The following is a 10,862-nucleotide window of genomic DNA, read 5'->3' on the forward strand; positions in this document are numbered from 1 at the left end:
TCTAAACATTTGCATGATAATGCATGCGTCAATGTGAGTGCCTAAATTATAGAATTGCCTTATATCTGGACGACACAGGACAAAAAAATTGCTGGCCTGATAGTAGCACTGAATTATTACCTTTATCTGAATAATTCCAATTCCAGTCTCCGGATATTCAATGCCACTATCCAGATAGCGGCTGAAACCAAATATTCAGAAATATTTTTAAATGCCACAGCCTTGGTTTAAATGAAATGCCACCTGCAGAATTTGAATATTGGTCAGCTGCATATTGCCCTCTAGATCTTTGTACTATGAACTGAAAATGCCTTCTTTATTTCCATTAGATTTCTCAGATTTGGAGAACAAATGTCAAGGTTTTTACTTTAAGGGCTCCTTTTACTAAGCTGCGCTAGCGTTTTTAGCGCGCGCTTAGCACATGCAGAATTGTCGCGTGTGCTAGACGCTACCACCAGCATTGAGCTGGTGTTAGTTCTTGGCGCGTAGCAAGGGGGGGGCAGCGCGTGCTAATCTGCAGCGCACGCTAAAAACGCTAGCACAGTTTAGTTAAAGGATCCCTAAGTTTCCTTTCATTTTAGCATGTGTTATTTTTGTACTCATGATGCAGAAAAGAAATTCAATGAAATGGGAAAAAAAACCCCTCCACATAACAAGTACCAAATATTTTTCCCTGTAACTAATCTAATCTAATCTAATCTAATCCTTAGATTTGTATACCGCATCATCTCCACGTTCGTAGAGCTCAACGCGATTTACAGTAGGAGAAATAGGAAGGAACTACAACAGATTTATGAAAGCTATTCTCAAGGATAAGTTTAACTACATAGTACTTCTCTGGGTTTGTGCTTTCAAAATCCTATATGGTATCCTCCCTCCCTTTATCCCTCTTTCTTGGAATTCCTCAAACCCTAATACCACCAGATCCTCCCACAAATTAAAACTATCCTTCCCCTCGCTAAAAGACATTTCCCACACAGGAAAGCTAGGGACCTCCCTCCACTTCAAAATCACTGAGCTCTGGAACAACCTTACCTCCCCTCTTCGGAACTTGAGCTCTTTCCAAGTTTTCCGCAAACATCTAAAAACATGGCTTTTCTCAAAAAATGTAAGTCTCCCTCCAACTTAGGAATCAAGGAAACTCTTATATCTTGGCATCCCAAGTCCTCTAAATTTTCTTCACACTTATACCTCTAGCCCTTATCATGCAGAGTGAAGTGCATACCTTTGCCCAAGGTTTGATTTTTGTCGGCACTGAGTACAAATAGTTATGAGCAATTAAAAGGCGTCTGTAAAGGTGTACCCATATTTCTTGCAGGTATCTCTAAGGCTGAGTTTTCTTCCATAGAGGCCGCTGAAGGGAATTCTCCTCTCTCCCACAATCCATTCCTTGGAGAGAAAGGAGATCTTCTAGGCCCAGCCATTCTCCTAGAAATACTTTGCTGTTACAGTAGTATTACTACCATCTGTAGTGCACAATTTCTTACACAATTTCTTACACTGCAGAACTTTTAAGTCAGCCCTTGATATATAAAAAGGACTTCACAAATAACACTGCAAGGCACTCATGTAGCGCATTTTAAATTTCCATGTGTTTAAGCTTGAATATTTGCAGCAGTATACAACAAATGTATGGGCAAGCTGAAAATCACTCAGATTGACGGCAGCCCACCCACTCTCTTCTTGACAGATTTTGACAGGATACAGCATGAGAAACTTGCCACAGTCACAGACCACAGAATAAACAGAAACAGGCTGCCAGAGGAGGATAGACAGTTGAATCTAAAGCAAAAGAAGTTTTGCATACACTGCATAACGAGAAGCCTAATTAATAAAACAAACCATATGTTGCCAACAGAATAGCTGGGACACATTGTACAGAACACAAGGCATACACAATTTGAAAATGAGAAACAGGAGATAAAAAGCTTAATAGAAATCAGTGAAATCCTGCCAAAATTGTGCTCTGTTTGGATAAAGGCAGCTGTCAAGAAAACCTTTTGGAAGGGAAAAAAAATAGAAACAAACTAGAAAGAATAGAGTAAACTTTATTATATATTTATTTAGACATTTTTATGATACTCTAAATAACATTAGCATGGTTCACAAGTAATAGGTAATTGTTTAGCATATGGAGAATAATGAACAGAGAAGAAGGTCTACTCCATACTGCCTGCTACGATTTCCTTCCCCATCATATACCTCCATCAGCAACTGGAGTCACATTTAATTGGACATCATCTTTTCCTGCCTTGAGACCAAATCTTGTAGCTTTTACTCTGAGATTTGGTTCTTTTAGCAGCAGGAGATGATACTTGATTAAACAAATGGCCAATAGGGGTGCAGACTGAGGAGGAAGAGCAAGGGTGGGTAATCCCTTAGCCTCACCCAATCTGAGAGGAGGTAGAAGGAAAGAGGAAGAAGGGGGAGGACCAAAGAGAACTGGGTAAGGAGAGGGGAATAGCATATAAGGGAAGAAGGGAGGACAGACTTTCTAAAGGGGAGAATGAGAAGACAAGAAATATCTTCTAGAGGGGTGAGAAGGGGGAAATAGTGTCTGGTTGAAGGGGATGGAAGGAGGAAGGGAATCAGCTATTAGGAAGCACTGTTCCCTCTGACTTTACAGAAAGTCATGCCTGTAGGGGCTGTTGTTTCACTATCACATTTCAATAGTGAGGAAAAGACAACCTCTATAGGACTCCAGGGCACAGTAAATTTGATCATCCGACTTACTGATATACCGTAAATGATTAACCCAATTAAAACTTAATAATTATGAAATAAATATAAGATACTAAGATAAATAATTACACTCAATATAGTAAATATAATTAATAAATCTAAACTCACTTTCCAAAATTGCTAGAGAAAAGCAGGAACACATAAATACTTCTTGCAAAGTGGCTAAAACATAGCAAGACGCAACCAATACATGACTATAACATTCCCCAAACCACAAAATGAAATGCTATGCCAAAGATAAGCCATAAAGTTTTCCAGTGACACAGTCTCTTCAAAGACGCTGCTATCTTCAAGGCCAAACTTCACACAGATATAAGCTTCACAGGTAAACTCACAGTTTGCCTTTTTCTTCTCCATGCAGCAGCCAGTATGCCATGCAGCTAACACTTAAGCAATAATCAAGCATACAAACTTCCAGGATTGCCGAAATGTTTTTAAACTATCAGTTCTCTGTTCTCATGATTTGAGGAGTATTATTTGCTTTCCACTTATACTTCATGGTGTCACTCGTAATACCGCCTGTCTTTTCATCAAAGACTTCCTCCGGCAGTAATTGTGAAGAGTATAAGTAGAATGTCGCTAAAGTTTTTCCAATTCTAAACACCGCCATCTGCATGTAAAATGTGACCAACATAAAACAACAAGTTAGCTTATAATAAATGTCAGATGAATTTTAATTAATATTTTATGAAGACATTGGCTCCATATGATGATTTAAATTCTCTCTCAATTTATCAGGGTCATCAAACTGAATCATTTTGTTCTCATAAGTGACCCGCATTACCGCAGAATAAAAAAGACCGTACTTATCACCAATCTCTCTCAGCTTAGGTCTCAGTTGAAGAAATTGCCATCTCAAATTTGCTGTAGCCTTAGCGAAATCTGTGACAAATATCAATTTAGATTCTTTATACATTAAGAATGCCCTCTTTGCTTTAGACAACCTTAAAATTTCCAGAGCCTGCTGGAACCACAGTACTTTAAAAATCAATGGTCTTGGGCTCATCTGACCATTTATTCTCCTTGTTGGAATTCTATGAGCCTGTTCAATTTCTAATGGAAATTTGGGGCTTAATGGGAAAAGTTTTGGCACGATCCCCTCCAAAAAAGTAATCGGATCACTTCCTTCCAACCCCTCCGCAAGTCCAAGTATCCTCACATTGTTTCTTCTGGCTTGATTCTCATAGTCTTCCACTTGTTTAACCAATCCCTGCAATACTTTGTGATCCTTTTGGCTCTGCATCATTCCAGCTTCTGTCTTTTCCACCCAACTTTCCAATTGAGCTACTCGGGCATTCGCTACCTCCATTTGTTTCACTAAGTTAGCCACTTTTTCCTTTACTTCAGCCAACTTCTCAGCATTATCTCGAAGCAACTGCTTAATATTTCTCAGCTCATTCAAGAACTCAGCATTAAGGCGTTATCTGCAGCGTCTTTGGGAAGCGGGACTTTTGAAGGTGTCGGCAGATCTGCCTTCAACCACTTTGCATGGCCTTCTGTCACAAAAGCCGCTTCTATTTTTGTCTGCCTGGTAGAAGCCATCTTTCTACACAAAATTCTTTTGATTCAACAAGTAGGGAAGCAGCAAGTGACTAAAAAAAACCCCAAACACCTGGAGATGAGGAGCAAACCGATTATCCATCCATTACAGCGCACTGCCAAGCCACGCCCCCTCTGCTCTAGCTCCTTCAAATACTGCTTGTAAGAGTGCATCTAGCCACACCCTCTTCTATCAAGGAGCTAATGAGCTAACTACCCCAGCTGGAGAGAGAGTAGTTCCTGGAATACCTGTCCCAAGAGACTCTGGATGCTGGATATACCTTCTGTGTGCTACTTCCTGCTACTACCCCTCCCCCATGCACTTTGCTTGGCCTGATTATAGGGCATTTCTTGGAGTGGAGGCGTGGCCTAGTTGTTAGAGTTGCTGCCTCAGCACCCTGAGGTTGGAGGTTCAGTCCCAATGCTGCTCATTGTGTGTCTGGGTGAGTCACTTAAACCTCCATTGTTCCAGGCAGGACTGGGGGCGTGACTTGGGCAGAACAGGGCAGGACTGGGTAGATATGGGTGGGCTTGGGGGAGGGGCCATGGGTCCAGATTTTTCAATAGTAAAATCTGGTAACCCTATGTACATTAAACATGTAAGAGACAATCCCTGCTCAATAGAGTTTACAATCTAATTATAACAAAGAGGACAAATAAAAGGAAATTTCTCAGAGGGAATGATAAAATAGACATGGACGCATCACAGATCTCTCCCCGGAACTACCTTAAGCCCTGCTGGTCCAGTGGTGAACCAGGGCAAGAGCAATCCTCCTATGCTCCTGCCCTGTGCAGTCTCACTACTCAAAATGGCTGATGCGAGTTCCCACAGTAACCTCAAGAGACTGCCATGAGTTTGGTTTATATTTGAGTCAACCTTTTTTTACCCTTTTTTGGAGGCAAAAGATTACCTCGGTTTATATTTGGATGGGTTTATATTCAAAAGTATATATGGTATAAGTTATCAGAAGGGGATCCAGCTGAGAGTGCTGTGCTTTTCACTCTGAGGCAGCCACTGGATTGGTCTAAGCTAAGCAGTGAGCTTAGTATTGCACAAATCTTTTCTCAGTGCCCAGTGTGCAAAGAGCCCAGCAACAAACTATCCCCTTATTTCTTGGTGAAAAACTGACATTTTTTTCAGTAGTTAGGCAGTGCTGAGGTGGAAGAGTGAGGTGTAGTGGTTACAACTGCAGCCTTGGCATCCTGAGGTTGTGAGTTCAAACCCATGCTTCTCTTTGTGATCATGGGCAAGTCACTTAATCCCCCCATTACCCCAGGTACATTAGATAGATTGTGAGCCCACCAGGATAGAAAGGGGAAAATGCCTGAGTACCTGAATAAATTCAAGTAAACTTAACATACTGATCCATTCGTTGGTTATATCCAAAATCAATTATTGTAATGCTCTATTTCAGGGTATTGCTCAAAAGGAAATTAAATGCCTTCAACTAATACAGAACACCTCTAAGGTAATGGCAGAATAGAAATCCCTAATGTAATGTAATGTAATTATGTAAGCAAAGAAATTTGATCACGTCTCACCTCTTCTTAAAGAATCTCACTGGCTTCCAGTGTCAACTCCCCAATTGTGGAATTCATTACCTATTTATATAAGGGAAGAGAGACATATAGATAGATTCAAGGGCAAGTTAAAATGCTTTCTATTTAAAGATGCTTTAGACTGTTAGTTCCCATAGTCAAGATCGCAAACCTTAAGTCAAGATCACTAACCATTTTTAGTCATTTAAAATTTTGGATTTTTCCAAAAACCCACCTTGGGTTGCTTTCCTTTATTGTCTTATTTCTATCTCTGTCTCCCTAGTGGTTCAATCAGTCTTGTAAGTCATGTCTGTAACATTGATAGTCCCCCTTACATGTTGCAACATATTTTAGTATTGTACATCGCCTTGGATATATGATTAGGTGATTAATCAAATTTTTAAATAAACTTGAAAATTCTGAACTCCTCTGGGAGAACAGTATGGAAAATTGAATGAATGTAGACAGAGAAGCAAGCAGGTAAAGCTATATTACTGAAAGTTTTCCTTTTGCCTTCCCTAGGAATAGAGGGTATCACAGGTGATGACCAAGTTTAAATCCTAATCTCTCAGTACCTAGGGGTCTTGATTGAGCTTGCTGGTCACACCTTTCATTCAAACTCTCCTAGCATCCAGTCTCTACTCCTTGCCCAGCTTGTCTTCTGCCTTCTTCCAATTCCTCTTCAATCTCATTTCAACTTTTTTTCATCACTTCCACCATCCTTTGTATTTTTATATTCTCTCACAACTCCATCCTAGCCCCTAGAGTTTCTTCATCCTATTTCTATACCCCCCCTTAATATCTAAAAGCTCTTTCCTCTGTATCCTCACTCACCTGATTCCCCTTCAAGCCTCTCCCTTCACACTTTTTTCTTTGTACAGTAATCTTGCCCCTTTAGCTCCTATCCTTTTTCTCCTGCAAACACGTTATCCTCCCTAACACTAAGAACATAAATAAGAACATAAAAATAACCTTACTGGGTCAGACCAATGGTCCATCAAGCCCAGTAGCCCGTTCTCAAGGTAGCCAATCCAGGTCACTAGTACCTGGCCAAAACCCAAGGTGTAGCAATATTCCATGCTACCGATCCAGGGCAAGCAATGGCTTCCCCCGTTTCATTCGCAACAGACTATGGACTTTTCCTCCAGGAACTTGTCCAAACTATTCTTAAAACCAGCTACACTATGCACTCTTACCACATCCTCTGGCAACGTGTTCCAGAGCTTATCTATTCTCCAAGTGAAAAAAAAATTTCCTCCAATTGGTTTTGAAAGTATTTCTCTGTAACTTCATCAAGTGTCCCCCTAGTCTTTGTAAATTTGATGAAGTGAAAAATCGATCCACTTGTACCCATTCTACTAAGCAGGGCAGGAGTCCTCCAAATGCATTACTGTCTGTGGGGGGTGACCTTCAACACAGTGTCCTGCAGTGCTACAATGCAAAGTGCTAGACGCTAACGCCTCTATAGAGTTTGCGTTAGTATTTTTCATTTAACGCATGGTTTGCGTGCGCTAATCTTCAGTGCGCCAACGCACCTTAGTAAAAGGAGCCCTAAGTGTATTCAGTCAAATTTTATCTATGCTAATTTTGATTTGGGGGCAATTATTCGGGGTATTTATTGTATTTTATTATAAGTATTTATGGTATTATAGAGGGGGCAATAGAATAGCAGTAAGTAAATGGGCTATTTCTATTCATTTCTTTAAATTTAATATGATATAGCAGAGAGTTAGGATTTTAGAAGATGGAGTTTCTAATAGAAGTATGATTTTAGTTTCTAGGTAAAGATAGACTATATATTTTATGATTTATTGCTGATTAATATAAAACAAATTCATTATTTTCCTTCTTATTATGGGGGTTCATAATATCGATTATATTTAATATGATATTTATATTTCTTACATAGCATTTTTATGTATTTTTTGTTTTTATTAAGTTATTGTAAGCAGTGGTGTACCAACAAGGGGGTCAAGGGGGGGCGGTCTGCCCTGGGTGCACCCTGCAAGGGGGTGCACAGCCGGCCAGATCCGAAACCTCCCACACTGCTCCAAATGGAACATCAGCGAGGCTGCCGTACTTAGAGCAGAGTCGGCAGCTGCACTGAAGTGAACGATGACTGCACCATCTATCGCCTCTGTTCCGGAAGAGGTAAGTGACGTCAGGGCAGGTGGACCTGCAGCTGCAGTCATCGCGGGATCTTGCCGCAACTAACTGCGTCTGCCAGCCCAGCCCCCTCTGACGTCACTTACCTCTTCCATCCGGAGTAGAAGCAATCATCGCAGGACCTTTTGGATGGAGAAAGAAAGGAGCATAGTAGGGTGGTGAAAGGAGGTCAGGGTGGCATGGAAGGGTGTGGAGGGTGAGAAAGGGAGTCTGGGTGGTATGGAATCATGGTGAAGGGTGAAAAAGTTGATCAGGGTGATATGGAATCATGGTGAAGAGTGAGAACGGGGGTCAGGGTGGTATGGAAGTGTGGTGGAGGGAGAGAAAGGGGCAGATGCTGATGGAATTGCAGGGAAAGAGACATAAGGGGTAAGGATACTGCATGGAATTGGGTTGGAGGGAGAGAAAGGGGGCAGATGCTGATGGAAGTGGGGGGAAGGGAGAGGAGAGAGTGAAATGCCAGACCCTGTGGGTGTGGGAGAGGGAAGGGAAGAAGAGGAGAGGAGAGATGCCAGACCATTGGAGGAGGGAAGGGAGGAAGATGGATGCCAGACTAATGAGGGTGAAGGGAGAAATGGAAGGGGGATGCATAAAGTTTCTAGAACAGGAATAGAAAGAGAGAAGATGCCATATAGAAGGGGCAGAGAGAGGGTAGACAGTGGATAAAAGGAAGAGATTGACAAAAAGATGAGGAAAGCAGAAACCAGAGAAGACAAGGTAGAAAAAAATTATATTTATTTATTTATCTTTTGCTTTAGGTGAGATGCATCGCTGTTTCTGTGATGTTGCATTGTATGCAGAGTCTAGCTTCTTAGTGCTTCAGTTTAACCTTTGTCTATGTATTTTTATTCTATCTCCCCATTTACAAAACTGTAGAATGTTTTTTAGCGTTGGCATCTGAGCTGTTACCACCGTGGTTAAAAAACACACTACAGTTTTGTAAAAGGGGAAGGAGTTAGTTTGTGATTACATACTAGGCGAAGGTGTTTTCTGTGTTCAAAAAGACATGGTTTTCTGTTAGGATTATCTGTACTAGGCTGGCTTGTTTAGTTTTACAATGGGTTTATTGATGTACTGCTCACTGCAGTATGTAAGATGCTGCCTTTTCCTAGATATTCATATGTGATGTGTAGATTGTTACTAAAAATCATGTTTTTCATACAGATGGGGGGGTGTCAAAAAATGATGGGCCCAGGGTGTCACATATGCTAGGTACGCCACTGATTGTAAGCATCTTCATTTAAAATGATAGTTGGGGTTAAACATTGTCTGGTATTTATAGGGGAGTTATAAGAATGACTGGAGAGAGCTTCTGATTGTTAATCTTTATGGGTGCTTCCAAGCTGTCATGTTTGTGGGATTGGGGAAGGAAGGGGGAAAGGCAGCATTTTTCAAAGGGTAAGGTTATAGTGTTATTGATACATTTTCATGAACTATTGGTTTATTTTTCATAACATCTTTTTGTTATAATTATATAATGAGCTTAAAACTTTTTTCATTGAATGGCAATTGGCTTAATTACCAGATTAAGAGGAAAAAATACTTACCTTTTTTAAAACAGCAGAAGGCAAACATTTACTTCATTAAGAAACTCACTTATCAACCATTGAAGTGGCCAAGTTAGAAAAGGGATGGGTTTTTCTCGCTCCTTCTGTGGGGAAAAAAGCTGGGGTGGTGATCCTAGTACATAAAAAATGCTCAGCTATATTTAGTGCAGTTACAGCAGACCCTATGGGTAGATGGCTTAAAGTGGACATGAGCTACTTAATATCTATGCTCCTAATGTGAATCAGGCTGAAATTTTCAAGACTCTTCAGCAGTTTATCCTACCATTGGCTACTCCTAACTTAATAGTAGCAGGGGACTTTAATGCTGTTATGGACCCATTGATGGATAAACAAACCAGTAGGATTCAAAAATCTATGGGTTTAGATAATTTAGTACAGTCCTGTGGTTTGAAAGATATATGGAGGATTCTTCACTTTAATGTTCGGGAATTTTCATTCTGTTCCCATATACATAATTCATTTTCAAGAATAGATTACATTTTTGTTTCAGATCAATTAACTCAACAAGTTATAAAAGCCAGCATAGATCCAATTATTTTATCAGCTCATGCTGCAGTGTGGATTGGATTTAAATTTGCGGAGCAAAATTGTAGTAGACTTGTTTGGAGATTCAATAATACATTGCTTGCAGATTCAAACTTTCTTGAAGAATTTAAACTAAAAATGTATGAATATTTTCAACTCAATGCCTCAGAGGAAATCTCTTTAGAAACATTGTGTGATGCTTTTAAAGCTACTATGAGAAGGCAAATCATTTCGTATTTGGCTCACATTAGGAAACAACTTAAAATGGAATTTTCTAATTTGGAACAAAATATTAAAGATTTGGAGACACAATTGGCCTTGAAATGGAAGCAAATTACTTTACAGGCCCTCTTAAAAGCTAAGTATAAATACAATGAGATTCCCTCTCAAATGGCCAGGAAGGATTTGTTTTCTCAACAGGCTCTGTATTATGGAAACTCAAATAAAGCGAGAATAATATTGGCTAATTACCTCAAAGCAAAAAAAAAAAAAAAAAGTAAAGATTGTGGCTATCAAAGATGAGAAGGGTGAACTCATTCTCAAACTGGAAATATTTTGAAACAATTTTTGAATTATTATAAAGCTTTATATTCTTCTGAGCTTTATTCATATTAAAGGAAATCTTGAGGCGCCTATATCACTGAAAGAACTTCAAGCAGCGTTGAAGTCTCTTAGAGTTGGATCCACTCCAGGTGGTGATGGGTTCACTGTAGAGTTTTACAAATCATTCCAAATTAAATTATTACCTCATCTTTTAAATTTATATCAGGCTCAACTAAATAA

At 39.9% G+C, this 10,862-nt stretch overlaps 1 long non-coding RNA gene across 1 annotated transcript; it reads right to left on the reverse strand.

Moving 5' to 3' along the window:
- Nucleotides 1–2,144: 2,144 nt before the first annotated feature.
- Nucleotides 2,145–9,628, reverse strand: LOC117353634. The gene is made up of 3 exons (XR_004537992.1): nucleotides 9,534–9,628; nucleotides 5,824–5,883; nucleotides 2,145–3,352 (listed from the first exon to the last, which is right to left on the reverse strand). It is a non-coding gene; the product is annotated as an uncharacterized LOC117353634 (long non-coding RNA).
- Nucleotides 9,629–10,862: the final 1,234 nt, after the last annotated feature.

This window comes from Geotrypetes seraphini, chromosome 2 (genome assembly GCF_902459505.1).
Source record: "Geotrypetes seraphini chromosome 2, aGeoSer1.1, whole genome shotgun sequence".
Lineage (NCBI taxonomy): Eukaryota > Metazoa > Chordata > Amphibia > Gymnophiona > Dermophiidae > Geotrypetes > Geotrypetes seraphini.